The sequence below is a fragment of the Canis aureus genome, chromosome 15, assembly GCF_053574225.1.
Source record: "Canis aureus isolate CA01 chromosome 15, VMU_Caureus_v.1.0, whole genome shotgun sequence".
NCBI classification, from domain to species: Eukaryota; Metazoa; Chordata; class Mammalia; order Carnivora; family Canidae; genus Canis; species Canis aureus.
The window spans coordinates 50463997-50481895 of NC_135625.1; positions in this window are offsets into that span (position 1 = coordinate 50463997).

A 17899-nucleotide genomic window follows, 5' to 3' on the forward strand; every position below is an offset into this window, starting at 1 on the left:
GAGAACTTTGGGGCCAGAAGGGAGGATAGAGATCCCTGAGAGACTACAGGGGTAAGTCATAGCCTGGACCTCTGAGGTGAGGCCCATGTATTTTGGGGTGAGATTCCCCCCATGCCATTCCAGGGTGCAGCTGAGCTGAGACCCAGCTACCGAGAGCCGAGGTGGCCAGAGAGTTCACAGTCTAGGCATGGAAAGAAATAGGGCACACAAGAGAAGTTAGTTTGCGAGGAAACAGGAGGTTCTTCTGGGCCCACTGAGTCCAAGGAGTTGGTGGTACTGCCAGATGGCTGTGCCCAGGAAATAATGGAAATAGAGACTAGGAACTGTTGAGAAGGTTGAATTAGAAATGTAGATTGAAGAATTCAGCAGGTAGAAGTGACAACTGAAAATGGGTGCTCTGGGGGCACCTGGGTGGCTCAGTTGGTGAAGCGTTTGCCTTCAGCTCAGGTCATGATCTCAGGGGCCTGGGATGGAGCCTCACATTAGGCTCCCTGCTCAGTGAGGAGTCTGCTTCTCCCTCTCCCTCTGTACTCTCTCTTTCTCTTGCTCTCTCTCAAATAAATAAATAATCTCTTTTTTTTTAAAGTGGGACATTTTAACACTTTTTGTTTTTTTTCTTTTCTTTTTCTTTTCTTTTTTTTCATTTTAACCTTTAACACTTGAACTTCCTTAATTCTCTCTCATTTTGAGGATTTGTATATGTATGTTAGGAAAGGTAGAAAATAGGAAGTAGTCAGTTATGTATTTACATAATTAAATTCCCAGCTTGGACCTCTTTGGCCTCTATCCTGGGTTTGCTTTACCAAAACGTTACACCATCCCTCAGAAAATACTCTTTTCAGGATCCCTGGGTGGCGCAGCGGTTTGGCACCTGCCTTTGGCCCAGGGCGCGATCCTGAAGACCCAGGATCGAGTCCCACGTCGGACTCCCGGTGCATGGAGCCTGCTTCTCCCTCTGCCTGTGTCTCTGCCCCTCTCTCTCTGTGACTATCATAAATAAATAAAAATTTATTTTAAAAAACATTTAAAAAAAAAAAAGAAAATACTCTTTTCTGCAGAAAATGTATGGAGATTGCCAGGTATATTGACCAGGAAAGGCTAGGACAGCTGGAATTAATTAACCTCTCAGCAAAATAGCAAAAAGAAGTGCAACAGGTTCTTAGATTTGACCCTGAAGATCAGAATCCACTTCTATTTGAGAAGACACCGGCCTATGAGTTGTCTGTTAGCTATGCAGTGGGTTCACTAGCCGCTAGCTGAACAAGCCTCCATCTGGCTCTTCTCTGAGGACTTTCCCATTGCTGTGTGGCAGGATGTGGCCAGACTTGGCTGTCATTACTCTTCCAAAGTGATTTCTTCATGTGCAAACACCTTTATTAATTTTCTGGTAGGGGAATTTCTGAAGAGAGGAGGTTCTGGAGGGAGGTGCTGTCTTTGGCTAGGGAACAGAAGGCCTCCTTGCTACCTCTTCACCCTCCAAGGGGGTGGAGAGGCACCTCTGGCACACTGATGTACTAAGAGCCAACTCTGCCCATGTAATGATTGTGAGTGAAGCTGATCATGGCTGATGAAAGACAGGTCAGTTTTGCCAAAGGCTGACCTGGGTGCAACCATGAAAAGCACCATGAAAAATGCCAGTATCTCATTCACTTCTGTCATCCAAAGAGACATCTGTGTCCTTTCTCTGGGACCCAGATCACAAAGTCAAGTTTTCAGCAGTGGCCCACATTGACATAGATTTTTATTTTTATTTATTTATTTATTTATTTATTTATTTATTTTTATTTTATTTATGATAGTCGCACAGAGAGAGAGAGAGAGGCAGAGACACAGGCAGAGGGAGAAGCAGGCTCCATGCACCGGGAGCCTGACGTGGGATTCGATCCCGGGTCTCCAGGATCACGCCCTGGGCCAAAGGCAGGCACTAAACCGCTGCGCCACCAAGGGATCCCTGACATAGATTTTTAATCCATCTGAATTAAAATTGTTTTGAGATATGTGTCAATTATAATAAAAAATATTGTTGTTAAAGTGTAGATCTCATGGTAAATATTTTCAGCATATACTCATGGGGAGGCACAAGGAAATTTTGGAGGTGATGGATGCCTTGATTGCGGTGATGGTTTCACAGGTGTATGCATGTGTCCAAACTCAAATCACATGCATCAAATATGTATGACATTTTGTATATCACATGTACCTCTTTAAACCTGTTTTTTTTTTGTTTTTATTGTTATGAGATTTTAAAACTCTATTGTCTTGTTTTAGCATACCCAACACCACCTGAGAGAAGCGTGTAGGGCAGGCACCTTTCCAGGAGAAAATCAAAGTGTGGAGAGCGATAAGTGATTAGCCAAGGGCATGCTACTGGTTATACTAAAATCCACATTGGAGAATAAATTTTCTAAATCCAAGCTCTGAACCTTTTTACAGTGAAATCGTCATACATGCAGCTTGTTTACCAACATCAGCTATTCACAAGTGGAACCTGTGACCAGACTTTGAGCAGATTCTCTTTTCTATCCAGTTTGAGCCTGTTTCTAATGAAAAAGAACCAATCCAAATTTCAAATTCGAGCCAAATCACAGTGGTATAGCCTTGGTTTCCTGAATTAATAGATCGGGCAGCCCCGGTGGCTCAGAGGGTTAGCGCCACCTTCAGCCCAGGGCATGATCCTGGAGACCCGGGATCGAGTCCCACATCGGGCTCCCTGCATGGAGCCTGCTTCTCCCTCTGCCTATGTCTCTGCCTCTCTCTGTGTGTCTCTCATAAATAAATAAATAAATAAATAAATAAATAAATAAATAAAATTAATAGGTTAATCGCCTAATCTATGTTACAAATACTTGTTATTGTCCTCACTTCATAATGTCCTTCACTGTGACTAGGGAAGCAAAAAAAAAGTCCTCAGGCCCCTTTGCTCATCAACATGGACATAGCTGTAGTGAAACCACATTTACCTGTCATGCCCACTGTGTGCCAGGCTCCTGCTTTGCAATGAGGAAGTGACAGATCTGACAGCAAGGGTGTCTCTGACATGCATATGTCATTCTAGTGCAAAGGAAGACCACCAAGTAGGAGCATCTGGGTGGCTCAGGGGGTTAAGCATCTGACTCTTGATTTCGACTCAGGTCATGATCTCAGGATTGTGGGGTCCGGGCCTGCCTCAGGGTCCATGCTCGGCAGAGCATCTGCTTGAGATTCTCTCCTCCTTCTGCCCCTCCCCTTGATGTCTCTCTCTCTCTCTCTCTCTCTCTCTTAAATAAATAAATAAATCTTAAAAAAAAAAAAAAAAGTGCTCTGACACACCACACAGAGGAGATTATTGTAGCCTGGAGGAGCTGGGTGTAATTTCTTCAGAAAATAAGATAATGAGAGGTAATGAAGACCCAGAGGATAAAAGGAGACAGGTGCTCAGAAAGGTCATTGGAACCAGTCAGTTTGGTCTCCATACCAGACATGGGGTGGCTTGAACATCAGGCATTTTCCCACATCTGGGGATCTAAGATGGAAGTGCCAGCTGATAAGGTGTCAGGCAACAGTTCACCTCCTGGCTTTCAGAAGGTTGGCTGCCTTCTTGTGTCCACACATGGCAGGGGGAGAACAGGCTGTCTTGTATCTCTTACAAAGCAGGCTAACTCTACAGGTTCAGGGCTCCACTCTATGACCTCATTCAACATTAGTTATGTCCCAAAGGCCCCAGCTCCGGACACAGTCTCATTGGAGGTTAGGCTTCAACCTATGGATTTTGGGAGGGGTGGGTACATAATTCAGTCCATAGTATCCTTGAGGCTTTCTGTATCTCAGGACTTCTCCAAAAAAAATTCCCATGGAACCTAAGTAAAAAGAAGTACTGCGGGAAAGAATGTAAAGGTTGACTCAATGTCATTTGTTCATGCTGATTGATTTCCTTTGTGTTTATACTAACCCATATGGATGCCAAGCGGTTTTTTTGTTTTTAAAGGTTTGCTTTAGTCCAACTAAGCAATTTAATATTGAAACAAGGAAGAGATTGTTGCTTGCACATGCAGGTTTTTTCTACTGAAGCAAAATATGATGATATTATTTATTCATCTTATGTACCCTCACCTTCTCCAAAAGGGACTGGAGCCTGCTACAAAATGAAATAGAGTTTTCTGGCTCAAATTCAGAATTCTCCTACTGCAGAAAAAGCCAAGGGAGGTTGAGATTTGTGCTGTCGTTGTTGTTTGGTATCACTATACTTGTCCCAATTTTTTATTTCACCTTCCCAAGACTACTCCACCTTCCAAAGAGATAGTACAAGAAATGTCCGAGGGTGCACACTGTTTCTTTATGTTCAGGCATATGGACATTGGTTCTTCAAATACAATTGTTGGGGCATCTGGGTGGCTCAGTGGTTAAGCATCTGCTTTTGGCTCAAGTCGTGATCCCAGGGTCCTGGGATCCAGTCCCACATCAGGCTCCCCAAAGGAATCCTGCTTCTCCCTCTGCCTGTGTCTCTGCCTTTCTCTCTGTGTCTCTCATGAATAAATAAATAAAACCCTAAAAAGAAAAAAAAAAAAAAACAGAAAAATCAAAAGCAATTGTTGGTGGGTAATATAAATTTCCTTTCTTATAGATCCTCTCAGGCCAGCATCAGGTAATTCATATATTAAATAAAAGAGAGTATCAAATCTCATTTAGGATATTCAACAGATCTGCTAATCTCATAATCTCCAATTCTAATAATACTTTAGGTAAGTTGTCATGACACTGCTGGAAAGTCCTATCTAAAGGTAAGCCTTGAGATGGCTTCCTTTATTTTATTTTATTTTTTTTAATTTTTATTTATTTATGATAGTCACACACAGAGAGAGAGAGAGAGGCAGAGACACAGGCAGAGGGAGAAGCAGGCTCCATGCACCGGGAGCCCGACGTGGGACCCGATCCTGGGTCTCCAGGATCGTGCCCTGGGCCAAAGGCAGGTGCCAAACCGCTGCGCCACCCAGGGATCCCAGCAAACTACATCTTTACTAGTTCTACTGTACCCAAGCCTTTGCTTCCTCCTCTTGAAAGCTGTCTGTCAGTTTGCCTGGGTAGCTTAGTGCTTGAGTGTCTGCCTTTGGCTCAGGTCATGAGGGTCCTGGGATCAAGTCCCATATCGGGCTCCCCGCAGGAAGTCTGCTTCTCCCTCTACCTATATCTCTGCCTCTCTCTGTCTCTCATGAACAAATAAATAAAATCTTAAAAAAAAAAAAAAAAAAGCTGTCTGTCCAGTCATACTACATCTTTCAGAAGTACCCCAGCAACTGAATGTCCATCCTTTTGATTCAGGAATCTTCACCTAAGTATCTTTTTTTTTTTTTTTTTAAGATTTTATTTATTCATTCATGAGAGACACAGAGAGAGAGAGGCAGAGCACAGGCAGAGGGAGAAGCAGGCTCCATGCACCGGGAGCCCGATGTGGGACTCGATCCTGGGACTCCAGGATCACGCCCTGGGCCAAAGGCAGGCGCTAAACCGCTGAGCCACCCAGGGATCCCCATCACCCAAGTATCTTGATCAATATTCTTACACTCAAAGAACTGCCTTCTCCAACCAGCTCCTCATCTTCTGTTATGGGCCGCATCCCCAAAATTCATGTTGAAGTCCTAATCCTCTGAGTCTTGGAATGTGACTATATTTGAATATAGGTTTTTTTATTTTTTTTTTTTATTTTTTATTTTTTTATTTTTATTTTTTTTAAAGATTTTATTTATTTATTTATTCATGAAAGACTGAGAGACAGAGAGAGCCAGAAACAAAGGCAGAGGGAGAAGCAGGCTCCATGCTCCAGGAGCCCGATGTGGGATTCAATCCCGGGTCTCCAGGATCGCACCCTGGGCCAAAGGCAGGCGCCAAACCGCTGCGCCACCCAGGGATCCCGAATATAGGTTTTTTTAAAGAAGTAATTAAGTTAAAATGAGGTCATTAGGGTGGATCCTAATCCAATATGATTGGTATCCTTGTAAGAAAGATTAGGACACAGAGACAGAGGAGGGACTATGTGAGGACACAGCAAAAAGGCAAGGATCACAAGCCAAGGAAGAAGAAGCCAACCCTATATACACCTTGATCCCAGACTTCCAGCCACTGGAATTTTTTTTTTAAAGATCTTATTTATTCATTCATGAGAGACACAGAGAGAGAGAAAGAGGCAGAGGGAGAAGCAGGCTCCTGCAGGGAGCCGGATGTGGGACTCGATCCCAAGTCTCCAGGATCAGGCCCTGGGCTGAAGGTGGCACTAAACCGCTGAGCCACGTGCACTGCCCTCAGCCACTGGAATTTTGAGAATATAAGTTTTTGTTATTTAAGCCACTCAATCTGTGGTACTTTGTTTTGGCAGCCCTGGGAAACTAATATACCTTCTTAGATGCTCTGGATCAGATACTTATCCTTCCTCAGTGCCTGTGGGGGACTGATATGCTCTAAGTGCTACATGAGGGGAAAATAGTATATGCTATACTCCTTTGCTCAAAGTGAATATCACAGATGTGGCATCAGCATGACATGTATTCTGCATTACTTTTCTAGCACTGGGAGTAGGCTCTGCTCAGCCATCTGTCCTCTCTTGTTCAGTCCCCTTGAGATAGTTGAAAAACATTTTTGAATCTGGAGACTGTAACATCTGTAGCTATAGTATAATTTTTTCCTTCCTTTCATAGAACGAAGACTCAGTATGTAGAGTCTCAGCTTGATTTTTAGTTTTCCCCCTGGTTCTTAATTATTTTATCTTCTTTTAATTATATAAGTACTTTATGATTAATAGAAAAATTTTGGAAATCCAGAAACACCACCATTTTGTCATATTTTCTTCTAGGCTTTTAAATATATTCATATAATGCTATATTAATTTTTTTAGATTTTTTTATTTGGGAGACAGACTGAGAGGGAGAGCACGAGCTATGGGGCAGGCAGAGGGAGAGAGCTGGAGAGGGAGAAGTGACTCCCCACTGAGCAGGGATCCCAATGCAGGGCTTGATCCTGGGACTCTGAGATCACAACCTGACCCAAAGGCAGATGCTTAACTGTCTAAACCACCTGGGTGCCCCTCATACTTTAATCAATTAAAAACTAAAAAATATTTTAACTCCTAAATATTTTTATATTCTTTATTCTTTTTTGTTTTTTCTTCTTCTAATATGGTATTGAACCATCTTATCTTTTTTTAAGATTTTATTTATTTATTTGACAGAGCACAAGCAGGGGAAAAGGCAGAGGGAGAGGGAGAAGCAGGCTCCTCCTGGAGCAGGGAACCCAATGTGGGGCTTGATCCCAAGACCCTGGGATCATACTTGAGCCAAAGGCAGACACTTAACAGACTGAGCCACCAGGCACCACCCAGGTGCCCCTTGAGCCGTCTTACTAAAACTCTCATAGAGGCACCTGGGTTGCTTAGTCAGTTGAGTGTCTGACTCTTGGTTTCAGCTCGGTCATAATCTTAGGATCATGAGATCAAGCCCTGCATCAGGCTCTGAAATCAGCAGGGAATCTACTTGAGATACTCTCTCCCTCAGGAAAAAATAAAACAAGACAAAACCAGAGAGGGAGACAAACCATAAGAGATTCTTTTTTTTTTTTTAAGATTTTATTTATTTATCTATGAGAGACAGAGAGACACAGAGACATAGGCAGAGGGAGAAGCAGGCTTCCTGTGGGGAGCCTGATGTGGGACTCCATCCCAGGATCCTAGGATCACGATCTGAGCCAAAGGCAGATGTTCAACCACTGAGCCACCCAGGCATTCCACCATAAGAGATTCTTCTTTTTTTTTTTTTTTTTTTCCAGAGATTCTTAATCATAGGAAACAAACGAAGCAGGGTTGGAGGGAAGGGAGGTAGGGGGACGGGGTAACTAGGTGATGGGCATTTAGGAGGGCATGTGATGTAATAATCACTAGGTATGAGACTGATGAATCAATGACCTCCACCTCTGAAACTAATAATACACTATATGTTAATTAATGGAATCTAAAGAAAAAAGAAATTGAAAATAAATAACAACAAAGTGTACAGTTAAAACTATTTGTGTGCTATCAATGTTTTAAGGAAAATGTATAGGGCCTATCCTCAAGGACCTTATACTTTTATCAAGCTAAAAGTTTTTGTATGAATGAATTAAAAAGTAAAATAAATGAAAAAAAAAGAGGGAGGAAAATCCTAAGAGACTATTAACTATAGAGAACAAACTGAGCATAGCTGGAGGGGAGATGGGAAGAGGGATGGGTTAAATGAGTGATGGGCATTAAGGAAGGTACTTGTGATGAGCACTGGGTGTTGCATGTGAGTGATGAATCACTAAATTCTATTTTTAAAACCAGTATTAAACTATGTGTTAATAACTAGAATTTAAGCAAAACTTGAAACAAAGTAAAATAAATAGCATATGATTTAGTGTCCAAATGTTCACTACTGGGTAATGAACAGTAAGCCATATATGTAATTTTTAATTTTCCTGTAGCTACATTTTGTTTATTTTTTTAAAGATTTTATTTATTTATTCATGAGACACACACACACACACACACACACACACACAGGCAGAGACACAGGCAGAGGGAAAAGCAGGCTCCATGCAGGGAGCCCGATGTGGGACTCGATCCCGGGTCTCCGGATCGCACCCTGGGCTGAAGGCAGCGCTAAACTGCTGAGCCATCTGGGCTGCCCATTTTTTAATTTTTTAAAAAGATTTTATTTATTTATTCATGAGAGACACAGAGACACAGAGGCAGAGGGAGACGCAGGCTTCCCACAGGGAGCCCTACATGAGACTCAATCCCCGAACCAAGATCACGCCCTGAGCCAAAGGCATACACCCAACCGCTGAGCCACCTAAGTACCCCCTTGTAGCTACATTTTAAAAATTAAAAAGAAACATACTAAAAAAAAAAAAAAAAAAAAAAGCTTCTCTCTCCCTCTCCTTCTGTCTCACACACACACACTCTCTGTCAAATAAATAAATCTTAAAAAAAAAAAAACCCTCTCATAAACACCTATTGTATGAAGGTACACATTTTATTTAAACTTCCCTCATAGGGATCCCTGGGTGGCGCAGCGGTTTGGCGCCTGCCTTTGGCCCAGGGCGCGATCCTGGAGACCCGGGATCGAATCCCACATCGGGCTCCCGGTGCATGGAGCCTGCTTCTCCCTCTGTCTGTGTCTCTGCCTCTCTCTCTCTCTCTGTGACTATCATAAATAAATAAAAATTAAAAAAAAAAAAAAAAAAAAACTTCCCTCATAGATGTATGTGGACTCCACCTGAATGTAACTGCAGAGTTGGTCTACTTCACACTCTGAAAAATCATCAAACACATAATCCACCTGGACACAAACTTGGAAACTTTTCTAGTGTGCAGCTGTTCTCATTGGGCTTTGCTGTAGATTTTGATGATGCGGTGGATGGGGAGAAGAGGGTGGGGAGGACAAGAGGTGGCTGTCTCTATGTCCATTTCCATTTCCCTGTCCTCAGTGCAATCAATCTTATTCCTCACTCTCTTTCATCTCTTTTTCTTCCTACCACATTCATTGCCTCAGTCTTGGTTGATTCTTTCTATTCTCTGCCCAGGGTTATATCTTGCTGAGGTGAGAAGTCTGATGCCAGTAGGAAGAGTCATATGGACTGTGACAGGAAGAGGCCTAAGAGAGGACAAGCTTAGGGTACAGTCAGGGAAAAGCTGCAAAGAAAGAACATCCAGACACTCAGAACCAGTAGACACCAAAGGTGAGGCCATCCTAGCAAATTACAGCACCCCTCCCTCATGCCTGAGTTTTAAAGGGTTCAAGGTAGATGCAAAAAGAAAAGTGGAATAGTAGCAAATTATAAAGTAAAATATAACCTCAAGACATAGTTTAGATAAGGCAATTGTAACAATGTCCAGCACACAGTTATCACTCATTAATGTCAAGACACTGTCATCATCATCATTATCATCATCATCATCATCACCGTTACTCTGTAGCCTTTTGGGCAAACGCTTTTTCTTGCACAATCTTTCACAGTTGACTACTATTCCTAGGTTCCATTAGCTAAGATTTCCAGTGATCTTAAATCACTGGATCTTGAATCAAAGCAGTGCCTTTCCCAAGTGGAAAGTACAGCACAAAAACATTATTTCCTTTAAAAAAAAAGTTTTTTTAAGATTTTATTTATTTATTCATGAGAGATACAGAGAGAGAGAGAGAGAGAGATAGGCAGAGGGAGAAGCAGGCTCTTCCCCGGGGAGCCCCATGTGGGACACAATCCTGGGACCCCGGGATCAGGACCTGAGCTGAAGGCAGACACTCAACCACTGAGCCACCCAGGCATCCCTAAAAAATTTTTTTCTCTTTGATACAATCTTACCTTGTGCCAGGAACTGATAAGAGAAGTAATGGGATATATCCATTTGCCATATATAATTCCATTTCTGAGTTCGTATTTACTTAGAAACTTAGGATCATCTCTTCTTTCTAAGCCTACCTTCTCTCTGTGATGTCTTTCACAATTTTATATAACCGCAAGCAGGTATCTCAAACACAGATTCCTCCAGTGGTTAGGTGGCTAAAATAAAGGATTCCATTGAGCCACGTATACAGAGTGTACACCCTGTCTAAAGAGGGCAGCACCTAGTCAGCTATAGCAGCACGTAACCAGCAAGAAATGAGCCTTATCTGTCTATTTTCAAAAAAAGCTACAATTCTGTATTTTTATCTGAAGTCTCCCATTTTTTAAATCTTGGAAACTAATTTAAAAATTTCTAAACATTGTGAGAGGCAAACACATACCCCTGCAGACCAGTGGTTTGCAACCTCTAACTCAAGGCATATTTATTTCCCATTCACAGAATCTTTTACCCCTTTTGGTCCAAGCTGAACTTCCAATTACATAACCCAGGCTGAGCTGCCATGAGGATGTCTTTATCCTCGGGTAAAGCCACTCTCCCTCATCCCCCAAAGAAGTAAAGAGGTTGCCTGCTTTTTTCTTCTAGTCCAGGAAATGCAATACCATCTGAGAAATAAAAATGTGCCGAGACATTTTGGTAGAGAATTAGAAAAATCTCCTGTAAGGAATTATACATGAAGTGTTTAGGCAAAACAGTAACTCCATTTATAAAGCTAATTAATTTCCCAAATCTATTCCAAAAGAATTTGCTAGCAAAGGATACAGCAAAAGAAATAATTAAGGCAAAATGTTTCTAATTTTCGTATTTGAAGAGAGAAATGGCAGGAGCTAGGTTTTTTATGAGCTCAGAAGTTAAAAAAAGATGTGAAACATCATATCAAAACGCTCATTTTAAGAAACAGTTTTAAACCCTTTGTTAGAATGAAAATATACCCCAAAGTATCAAAATGATAGTTTTAGTATTGCACTTTCTTTACATTTTAAAATCTCTGTTTTTACTTATTAATGTAATATAATATATATAATGGCTAAATTCCAACTTGCAATTTTTGTGTAAGGATATGCAATTCAATCTTATGTTTTGAGTGTTGATTTTGTGTTATTAACAGTCTTGTGGTTTATTTGTTGAAGAAAAACACTTGTGGTTTAATTGCCTTTTTAGTGAGTATTAATTGGCATTAAAAGATAAAAAAAATATCTTTCAGTGGGAATTGATAATAAAACTTTTGTAATTAGAAAAGATAATACTTTTTTTTATATCCCCAATAGGGGCTAAGAGCTTCTAATACTGTTGGGTTGCTAACTGGTCAAAATAGAGAACTACTCAATTTGGAAAATTGGCAGTAAGGAATTCACTACAACAAAACACATAAAAGGTCTTGTTGTTTTGTTCAATTTTAATTTATATAAAAAGGATGGACATCTATTCCAACCTTTTATTGATAATACTATATTAAAGCTAATTAACGAGTAAGCTCTTGTTTATGTTGAACTTGAAGAACATTTTACTTTATCCAGTTTTTTCTTGATGACCATGTTTCTCGTAAATGTAAAAAGATTCTTATCTGTATATTCTATACGGAGATGACATAGTATATTGTTTTCTTCTCCAAGCGGTGAGTATAATGCATTTAATTAAAAGCTAGACTTTAAAAGGAAGTAAAATTTTTAAAGTAAAATTATTTTATTGATGAAATATGCATTTGGCAAAGTAATAAAAATGTTTGAACACAATGCTTTCCATATAGACACATGCAAATGTTTAAGCACAATGCTTGCATATATTTAAGAAATGCTGTATTTGTTTAAAGAAATATTTGTATGAAAATGAAATATTTTTATTCCATTTCACTGCAGCATTACAAAGAAACACTTCAAGTAATTACTACGTCATTTAAATTTTGCATTTACATTTTAGCGTTTTTAATTTACCATTTACCCTTAGATTTCTTTGTTTTTACCATCTGGGAGTAAAAGAGGAGTTGGTCATTGTTACTTAAAACAATGCATCACCTAGTTCTGGGGGAAAATTAACATAATATGAATGGCTAAATCGTAAAAAAAAAAAAAAGTATTCTAGTTACTGTCCATTCAATGCAAAAGTTCTAGGCAAATGTGCATTGAGAAATAATGAAGAACAGAATCGACTCATTAACGTAAGTCTCGCTAATTAGGGGCTGAGCACCAACATCCATTTTGAAGCCCTCAGGAAGGCGGATACAGCTCTATTAGGATCCATATTGAAGAGGCACGGACGTGCGGTCCAGGCAGAAGTGCAAGGGCATGAATCCCACAGGGTGACGGGGGAGCAAATTTGTAATCCCCGGGACTTGCATAGTGCTGACTTCTAATTGAGGCTTTTATTTCATTTCGTTCGCCCGGAAACAATTCGAGAACTACGTGTCGGAGCTCGAGCAGGGAGAAGTGTGTGAACAAGGGCCGGACAGAAGGGCGAGCTTCCCCCTTCCACCCGCTTCCCGCTTCGGCCGACACACAAAGCGCCGCCCACGCCGCCCGGGGCCCGCTCGCCGCCTGCGGGTGCCCCCGGGGGCAGGTGACAGGCGAGCGGCGGGGGCGGCGGGGGCGGCGGGGCGCCCAGCGCGCTCCTCGCCGCGGGGCCCGGGCTCCGGCTCCCGCTCCCGCCGCGTCCTCCCCGCCCCCCGCCGCCCCCACGACGGCTCGGCCTGCGGCGCGGGATCCCTCCGCCGCCCGCGGCTCCTTCCGCGCCAAGTAGTGCGCCGGCCGCCGGCTTCCGCAAGCGCGGGCCCGCGGGGACGGACCTCGCCACTGTGCCCCGCGAGCGAGCGGCGCGGTGGGGAGTCGTCGACTCCGGAGGGCCGCTCGGCGGGCCCCGTGTGCAGCCGCGAAGCCGCGGCGGGCCCGGCTGCCTAGGGAGAGCCCGCGCGGGCGAGCGCCTGGGCGCTGCGGAGGGACGAGCGGACGCCGCAGGGCCCGGGAGGCAGGTGTCCCAGCGTCCGCCCCGCCCCCACCGCGGGCAGGAAGAGGAAGCAGCCGGGCCGGGCCCGCGGGCCACCCGCCGGGCCTCGCGGGGCGGGGGCGCCCTGGCTCGGGGAGGCGCGTGACCTAGTTCGCCCCAAAGTGGATTTGACAGGTTGTCAGCCCGGCTCCCCGCCCCCACCGCCTTCCGGGTCCCTCTCCCCAGGCGTCGGTTCGGACGGCCGGCGTCCCCGGTTCAGCCATCCATTGGCCCTCTCGCCGCCTGGCGCCCCACCCCCGCCGCATCGCGTGTTCCCATTGGCCTAGAGGCGTCCGACGCCCCGCCCCGCCCCTACTTCCCCCCAATTGGCCTCGAGGCCCCTAGCGCCCCGCCCCTACATCTGACTCCACCCACCATTGGCCTCAAGCCGCCTGGCGCCCCGCCCCCCCTACTCCCCGCCCCCCATTGGCTTCGAGCCGCCCGACGCCCCGCCCTGTCCCGGCTCGCCCTCCCATTGGCCTCCCGCCCGGCGCCCCACCCCCTCTCGGCTGCCACTCCTGATGCGCTTGGCCAGGCCGCGGCGCGCGGTCCATGCGGGGTGCCCTGTGGCCGCCCTTCGCCGTCCCCCCGAGTCCTGCTCCGCGCCTCTTCCCCACTCCCAGGATTCCTCGCCTCCCCTCCGCCGTCCGGGAGCCGAGCCCGCGGCGCCTGCTCCCCTGCTCCGCCTCCTCGGGGCTCCGCGCCCCGCGCCGCCCGCTCGCTCGCCTCCTGCCCCTTCCTCCCGGAGCAGCCTTCCCCAGGTTCCCTCCCGGTGTCCATCTGGCGGGCCCTGGCCTTGGCGCGGGTCCCACCCCACCCAACTCCCCGCCACTCAGCCGGGGGCACGACCGCGCGGCCTTGCGGGCAGGAGGGAGGAAGGGAGGGAGCAGATGCGGTGGACGCCGGTACGAAGGTGCTTAGTGCTTTGAGTTGTGCAAACGGAAAATGAGCTGGACTCCAGACCCACCCAGACCCGGGATGGAGATTGAGTTCCTCTGAAGGCCCGAGTGAGACTGCAGTGACAGCGTTCTATGTCCCGACTTTATAATCCCCTTTTCCCCGGGGAGGGGGCGTACCGCCCATGGATTGTTCTTGCTGTATTCTGCTAACAATTAGATTTTGTTGTGTGCTAGTTTTGTAAGTGTCTGCTTTTTCATCTAAGGATGAGTTGATGCTGAGGTTGGGAGATAATCCCCACACAAGTCTCTTGGCTTCAAACCCTTGATTATTCAAATGGGGAAACTCAAGTAGCTTTCCCAAGGTCACCGAAGTGGGAGATCTCAAACTTCAGTCCAGGTCAGACACCCGAGATCCAGGGGGAGACTCCATAATGGCTCATTCCTATAGGCAGAAGAGTGCCAGACTGGTGTTTCCAGCTGCACTGGAACCATACAAAGCCCCCCACCATGTCCTCCAAGCTCACTACACTCTAGGCACACTAACCGCATTTCTGCCGAGTGCTTTTTGCCACGGGGCCTTTGTACTTGCTGTTGTTTCTTGACTTGTCTAGATCAGCTTTTCTTCAGACTCACATGGCTTAGCTCAGGTGTCATTCTAAGGCATTGCTGACAGTATCTAAAATACGACCCCTCCCACTGCGGACCCTATCCGGTTGTTTCCTTCAGAGCGCGAGCAAAGTCTGAAATCATCTTGTCTATTTATTTGTTTGTTTCATCTTGTTTATTTACTTGTTACGGTCTGTTCCCCTTCACCTCTCCTCCACCATTAGGATGTGAACACCTCTCTAGGACATAGGTAGGCACTTAAATTCTTGATGAATAAATGAATGCTGTGTTTTCTGCGATCAAACGGACTAACCAAACTGTCCATGTCTCATTCTGTCAAAATTGTGCAGACAACACTTGTAAGTGTTAGAAAAATAGCTATTATGTTTGTAAATGTTTTGAGTTTTTTTAATTTGTGTGCTTTATTTCTGGCTATTCTTTGACAAGGAGAGAGAGAAACAAGGCCTTCAGCCCATCTCTTTTCTATCTGTTAATAGCATGTCCTCACTGCCTTGCCCTCACCCTGACCCCAGGTAGGCAGATACTTGGCCGGCAACGCCTTCTTCCTTTGGGGCAGTCTCAAAGGCTCTTTAATTGACAGAAGGCTCGGGTGGGGGAAGGGAAAGCTTTCTGGTTCAGTGTTACCATCATGCTCAGCTGGGGCCCTGTCATCTATCTCAGGCAGGAAAACAGAATAGGAGGAAGCCTCTTCTCATTCCCCCTTCCTCTTCAATCCTAATTCTCTGGTCTGTTCAGCACCTAGAACTCTGATTTTTCTCAAGAATCTCTGCACTGGGGTGCGTTCATTCTCCACTTCCTGAGGCGAGTAGAACCCTGGGTCTGTTGATGGAGAGTTGAAATCTAATCCTCATCTCCCCAAAGAGGCAGTGCGAGCCTGCCAAAGTCTGGTAACTCTCTGGGTCTTAATTACCTCATCTGTCTTTGCCTATGTTGATTGTTCAGTTTTAGGGATATAGACATCTCATAGATTTTAGCTGCTAAAGACTACTGGCCCAAACAAGAATCCTGTGGCTTCCCCTTGGGGCCATAGAGAAGCTGCCAGGAGCAATAGAGACAATGCTTCCTTATTTATATCCGGTAGGAGAGAGTATACCTCCTTTCTTGCATCCAGGCCAGAATCCACCAGTTCACCCTGGTTGGACCTTTTGGGACTGGACCCAGCCCAAGGCCGGTGGCAGTCACCTGGAGAACAGAAAACGTTGATCGGTTTAAACCAACAGGAGCATATTCTTAGAGCAGGTGTGGTGTCAGCTCCTGATAAGTGTGTATGGAACTGAAATTTAAATACTTTTAGATGGGGGACCCCTGGGTGGCTCAGTGGCTGAGCCTTTGCCTTTGACTCAAGGTGTGATCCCAGGTCCTGCAGGGAGCCTGCTTCTCCTTCTGCCTGTGTCTCTGCCTCCTTCTCTGTGTCTCTCATGAATAAATAAATAAAATCTTTAAAAACATAAAATATTTTTAAAAAAAAATAAATGCTTTTAGATGGGTAGGAGGATGATGATGGTGGGCAGGTATTCAACAGTGCCACTATAAGTCATTAGCACAGGGCATGGCAGGTGAGGACAGCTAATAAATGTTAGTCCTGTTCTCAGTAAAGAGAACATGGTGTGAGAGAATTAGCCTGGCACCAAAAGGCATTCATCTCATCTCCCTAACCTACCACTACCCACTAGCTTTGCAATTTCAGACAAAATATGAAAATACCATTTTCGAAGTTGAAGAGGACTCAGAGGTCATAGGATTGGAGTCTTCATTGGATAGACTTGGAAATTAACACCCACAGAAATTAGTCTATGTCTCAGTCTCTTCCTCTGTGAAGTGGAGTTGATGCTACTGGTCCTATCTACAGTCACAGTTACCATGTGGAGCAAACAAGGTAATGTTTACTAGAAAATATCTGGGAAAGTAACAGAAATGCTATTCTTATGCAAGGCATTTATTTTCATTATTATTGATTTAGTAATAAAGCCTTACTAAAAGGAGAAAGGTCTTTAGGATAAGCTTCCTTGGGGCAGCCCAGGTGGCTCAGCAGTTTAGCCGCCTTCAGCCTAGGGTGTGATCCTGGAGACCGGGGATCGAATCCAGTGTCGGGCTCCCTGTACAGAGCCTGCTTCTCCCTCTGCCTGTGTGTCTGCCTCTCTCTCTCTCTCATGAATAAATAAATAAAATCTTAAAAAAAAAAAAAAAAGGATAACCTTCCTTGACTCCTGGAAATGAATAACGACACTTGGAAAGAGGAAAACGTGTGTCTGCGCGCACTCAGGCAGACACACTTCTTTGGTAGTTGGGAAGGTGTCAGCCTGCAGTTCAGGTGTGGCCCGAGCTATGCCAATTAGGGAGTAGTGTGGGGAGCGGCTCTTAGGTGGAGGTAGGGTGTGGTAGCTGGTTATAAATTGGAGTGGTAGCTGGTTATAAATTGGGAGTTCTCTTGCCTTGAGTGACTTTTTTTTTTTTTTTTCTTGAGTGACTTTTGAGAAGAGGAGAGCCACTCACTTGGAAGGACAAAGCTAATGCAAGGAAGAGGCAGCTGGTCTCAGAATAATCTTGTAGTTACGTCTTACCGTCCTGTATTACTTCAGATCTTCTGCAAAGTAGATGCCATGATAGGATTGTCATGCAGGGCAGCCCAGGTGGCTCAGCCTTCAGCCCAGGGTGTGATCCTGGAGACCTGGGATCGAGACCCACGTCCGGCTCCCTGCATGGAGCCTGTTTCACCTTCTGCCTCTCTCTGTGTGTCTCTCATGAATAAATAAATAAAATCTTTAAAAAAAAGGGATTGTCATGCAGGAGATTTATAGGAGGAAATATCTATAGGGGAGAATTTTGGAGAAGGCAGGGAAATCTGAGCCCTGGGGAGGGTAGGCAGGGGGTGGGGCAAGGGTGTAGAAAGGTCCCTGACTGGTGTAGCTGGGAGATGGTTTGGGCCAGGCTGACTAGAGTGCTGGAGCCCAAGTTCCCTTACCCGGAGGGCAGTACTGGGTTCAAAACCAGCAGCTGAGGGGCTCCACCAGTTACC